The following is a 5,694-nucleotide window of genomic DNA, read 5'->3' on the forward strand; positions in this document are numbered from 1 at the left end:
TGTAGAGAACTTGACACTTAACTTAATTAATATGCATCAACCGCATGTGTAGCCGTGATGGTCTCTTTCTGGTGGAGTCCGGGAAGTGAACACGGTCTTGTGTGATGATTGAATGTAAGTAGCTTCAGGATCACTTCTTGATCACTTCTAGCTTCACGACCGTTGCGTTGCTTCTCTTCTCGCTCGTATTTGCGTATGTTAGCCACCCTATTTGCTTAGTGCTTGTTGCAGCTCCACCGCATTACCCTATCCTACCCATAAGCTTAAATAGTCTTAATCTCGCGGGTGTGAGATTGCTGAGCCCTCGTGACTCACGGATACTTCCAAACAGTTGCAGGTGCCGATGATAACAGTGCAGGTGACGCAACCAAGCTCAAGTAGGAGCTCGATGAAGATATTGATCGTTGCTTCGTGTCTTTTCTGGTTGATCAGTAGTGGTGCCCAGTTGGGACGATCGGGGATCTAGCATTTGGGGCTTTCTTCTTTTATTTTGGTTCCGTAGTTGGACCTTGATTATTTTCTGCATGATGTATGTTTAACTTGTTATTTGTGTGAAGTGGCGATTGTAAGCCAACTCTTTATCCCTTTCTTATTCAGTACATGGGATTGTGTGAAGATTACCCCACTTGCGACTAAACCACCATGTGGTTATGCCTCTAAGTCATGCCTCGACACGTGGGAGATATAGCCGCATCATGGGCGTTACAAGTTGGTAATCAGAGCCATCCCCGACTTACGAGCCCCCTGCTTGATCGAATCGTTGACATTGTTGAGTCTAGAACAAAATGTTTTGAGTCTTAGGATTATATATATCGGATAGTAGGACTCTTTTTACTCCTCAGTCCCTTCGTCTCTCTGGTGAGGCCTCCTAGCGTAGAAGTTTTGACTTTTCTCTCCTCAAATTTCATGAAGGATCACGCGGGTATCTTGGAATCGTTCCAATAGTCTTGTGACGAGAACATTGTTCTTAGTGCCTCCTGACATTTAGGGGTTGTGGCAGTGTCCCGGGGAGTTGAGCTCCGAGGTGTTGTCGTCACAATTTTATCATTGCAATTCTAGAATACCTGAGTTTGCCGACATCGAAAATCTCTTTTATGCAGTTGTTGGTGAGATAACCTCGACGCCACCCAGTACTGGGGCGGGAGTTTAGGAGTATTGTCATAACTTGTATAACGGATTCTTTTCGAAGGTTGAGGTACACTATTTCCGAAGGTTTCTTGGTTATGTGTTGACGGATGATATAGCTGGATGTAGGGATTGTTAGTTTATGTGAGATATTATGCTTCCCCTGTATCCCCAACACCTGATTGCATAACTAGAAAGTTTTGGGAGTTTATGGGTGGGAATTCAAGTAGCTCCTAGAATATCTTTCCAACAGACACATGATACGATATGGGATCTATCATATGTTTGTTTCCGGTTTATTCTGCAAGCCAACCCTTTGTTTTGTTTTGAGTTGTGGTATTCGAGTTGCTTCAGTGTCAAATGTGGATTCCATACCTTTTCTAAATGGTGTTCTCATATTTCTATGGGAATACTAATCCTTTTTTATCATCGAGGTTGTCATGTTAAATCTTTTCAATCGGCGTGTTCCCTTCAAGTTAATCCGATACGTTCAACATTTGCAAGATCAATGCTCAGTTATTCACAACAGTGTTTGTTCCATCCGTCCCAAGTTGCATTTGTCTTACCCGCCCTCCCACCCTTTTCTTCAAGGACTCGGAGATATTCAAATCAACTATTCATTTTATTCATGTGAAGTCTCTTCATTTTTGTTCAATCAATGTTCTTATCCGGTGATTCTCAGGAAGATACTCAGGAAGCTTCAAGTTTATCATTCTTCGTTCTCTTTTCTTCTCCGGTGGGTTCTATTCAGTATTTGTTGATCATATCCTTTTCCTTGTTCCAAATGTTTTTCCATGCCGGTGCACCTCATAATCGTTCCCCTCTTTCTATTCAATTGTTCTGGAGTGCTGAAGATATCTCGAAGATTCGTGTTTTCCACTCTGCATTCGTTCAAGCTCTTTCGAGGATGTTATCTCAATCAAGCCAGTTAAATCAACCGGTGCAATCTCCCTTTCAAGTAATCGTTCGAAGGTGTTTCTTTTGAGTGGGCCCTAACCCACAGGTCTTTTCCCAGGATATTACCTGACTCTTCTAATTTTCCTGGAGTTATTCTCAAATTCATTTCAAAGTTTGACGTAGGAATGAGTTATCATCAGTCAAATGTCTTTTACCAAGATCTTTCAAATTCTTTTCATCATTGGCTCAACCTTTCTATTCTTCATTTCAGAGTGCCTCAACAATTCATGGTGGTGTTTCCCATCGTCATTCTCTGCATTTGAAGACTGAAGAAGAGTTTCTCTTAAATCTTGCTTCGTTCTCTTGAAGCTTGGTGTCATCCTCTCATAATTGTTTTCGATTGTGAGAATTCTTTTCACCCATCCGGAGCAATTCAAGAGTCTTTTCAGCTTGATTCTATGAAAGCCATCATTTCGGGTTTATTCATTCTCAGCTTTCAACTATCGTTCTCCAAATCTTACCGGTCAATCATTCAAGTATTCTCTAATCAGCTCGGGATCTCTTCGTTCTCTTGTATCAAATTTCCTCAAGTATCTTCGTTCATTTTCCAATTCTTCCTGGTGATGCGTTCGTTTTCTTCGTTCGTTCTTTTAATCTTTATGGTGGTTCGCCCAACATTCCTCTTCCTTTGTTACCGTATCTATTTATTCGTTCTTTCCAATCCTACCGACGGATCGTTGAAGACCTTTCTCAAGTTTGCGACATATCTATCTTAATCATTTCTACGAGAATAAGTAGTATGCCAAATCCGTTACTTGTCATCAATTTAAATTGGTGAAGGATACGCATAATGTAATTCTTATTCTTGTTTCATCCAAGTGATTAATTCCTTCTTTCGGAGTTCGTTCATGATATCAAATTCTCGGTTCCAAGTTGTTCATCTTTTCTTTTCGGAGTTCCAATTTTTCCGGATTATCTCGTCGCGAAGCTCCATCCAATCATTGCAAGGCTTCAATCTTATTCTTTTCATCCTTCATTTATTTTTGATCATTCCGTCGATTGCTGGAGTTCTTCATGGAGGCTCTACATGGTTGTTCGTCAAGGATTCTTTTCATTCTTCAATTATTCTTCAAGATTTCTCTCGAAGTTAAGGTCCGCCAAGCTATACTCTAAAATAAACATGGTGCTCGACATGTGTTTTGTTTAGAGGAGTTCAAGTATTCTTCATCTTGCATCCGAAGTGCAATTCTTCCTACCTTATCTTTTGAGGTGGTGTTATGTTATTCTTGATAATTTTCCCTTCCTGTTTCATGATTCACAAGTTGTCAGGAAAGAGATATTTAAATCCATCATTTTCTCTTCATTCATGAGATCTTTTCAATCCATCAATCTCTTCATTGGAGTTATATTGGGTTATATTTCACCTAAAGCCTTCCCTAAGGAATGTTGCTATTATGGTGCTTATCAATAATCCAAGTTTTTCCTCCTATTCTCGCGACGAAAGAAGTTTTCATCTCTCAAGCTATTGATTCCGTTAGTGGAAGAATTTCACCTCATAATTTTGAGACATTTTCCATAAGCCCACAACAAGCTTATTCTTTTTGTTGTTGATTTCCCAACAACTCCATCCAATCCTTCTTTCTAAGGATGCCTTCAAATTCATTGGTGGTAGAAGTTATCATTTTCTTCTACTTTCTTTCTTCCTAACGATCTAGCTTCTATTCATTTTTTCTGGAGGCATTGTGATGTTGCTCTCTTCGTTCCATCATATCGTTTTGTCAAGATCATGCTCTTTCCTTTGCTTATCCATTCAACCGGAGCGTCGTGTCCTTCATTCAAGTTCTCTCATCTTGTTAAGTTTTGCCTCCTTTCTCAAACGGGGTGCTATCTGAAATCTTTCTTACCCATTGTGCCATTCTTTCAATAGTTTCAGAGGCAGTGTGTTGTTGATTTCATCAAGTATCGTCTCATCGTGTCAAGTTCATGTTCAATTCCTTCCATTTACAGTCGGAGTGCTGTCCAAATCATATCATTCTTTTTCCTTCTCTATCTTGTTTTAACAGGAGTGTTGTGGCTATCATTCCTCTTCTAATCGGAGTCTCATCCAAGTGCTTTCATTTTGCCAAGTTCATATTATTGCCTTCCATTTCTAACCGGAGTGTTGTCGCAATTGATCTTTATCGTTCCTTGTACATCTTGTTTCAACTGGAGTGCTTGCATGTACTTCTTGTCCACTATAACACTTCTCTTATGTCTTTCAACCTACAAGGTTTTCGCAATGTTCCTTGTTCCTCTTCTCTAACAAAGTGTTTTCAACTTCGTTCATCTCCGTTGTATTCTTTTCTCGTAAATGGTTTAGCCTCTCAAGGTTCTTTGGTATCACTTGTTTGTCAAAGAAGCAACTTAGTTTACCTCTTCTATTCCTCTTTCGTTTCTCTCTGGTGCCATCCTAGATCTCAGGACGAGATCCTCTTGTAGTGGCGGAGTGTTGTAACGCCCCGAGACCGATGTGCCGGGTGTCTTCTAGTTATGTGCCGTCGTTGCCATGTCATTTGCTTGCGTGTTGCTTTTTGCCTTGTCATCATCCGCATTGCATCTGCATGTTTTCAAAACCTGCATCTGTCGTAGTTGTCGTTTCTCCCTTTCCCTTCATCACCTTCTCTCGGACCGCTCTCTTATATATCTTCTTTGATCCCATCAAACCCCCCTTGCCTCCGTGGCCTTTTCCTAGACCCCCTCTCCGAAAACTTCCCCAAAACCGACACACTCAGTCATCACCGTTGGGTCCGGATCATCCCCAAACATCAATGAAACATCTCCTTTTTTTAATTGCTCTCCCTAGCCTATTTTTCTCAGCCGTCGAATCTAATAGGAGGGGCCCTAACCTAGCCAGTCACTATATAATCAGACCAAATCCTAAAACCTAGGCCGTCTATCCCATCCCCATCCTCCCGCCACCACTCCTCTCCCTCGGGATCCAAGCCCGCACCCGATCCAAATCCTCTCCGCCTCCACTCGCAGCCTCCGCCTACCAGTCCACCGATCCATCCAACCACATCTTCCCTGTCTCCTAGACGAGTCCGGCCGCCGCAGCTGCCTTCATCCGCGCTCGCTGCTGGCAATACCATGGCCAGGTCGTGCCTTCTCCATTCCCTTCCTTTCACCTATTGCCTCTCGAGCTCATGGATGCCCGGTGCCCGAGGCCTCCTGCCTCCCTGATGCTCGTCGCCCCGAGCACTAGTGTTGCAAGGCCGGCCCTTCTGCAGCTCCCCGTCGCCTCCCTCTCCTTCTTCCCCTGGTTCTTCTCTCTCCCTAACCTCGAGGCCTCTCTCTGTTTCTTCAGGACGAACATGAGCATGCCCTGCCATGGCCGCCTCGTTCTGGAGCAAGCTCGCCGGCGTCCTCCTCATCCTAGCACCGTCCGTGACCAAGTCCGGCTGAATCAGGACAAAATCAAGCTTCCCCGCGCTGGATCCAGCCACCTCTAGCCTCCCAGTGTTGCTGCCTCCCCTGCGCTGCCTTCCATTCCCGAGCTCCTCAAGTCCTTCCGTCAAAGATCCCTCGACACGAGCCGCCGCCAACCTCCCCTCGCCAGATCCATCGCTCCACTTTGCCTCGCCGTCCTCGTCGTCAGGTTCGGCCACGGCCGTCGCCCCCTGCATGCTCTACTTC

This window comes from Triticum aestivum, chromosome 3A (assembly GCF_018294505.1).
Source record: "Triticum aestivum cultivar Chinese Spring chromosome 3A, IWGSC CS RefSeq v2.1, whole genome shotgun sequence".
NCBI lineage: Eukaryota > Viridiplantae > Streptophyta > Magnoliopsida > Poales > Poaceae > Triticum > Triticum aestivum.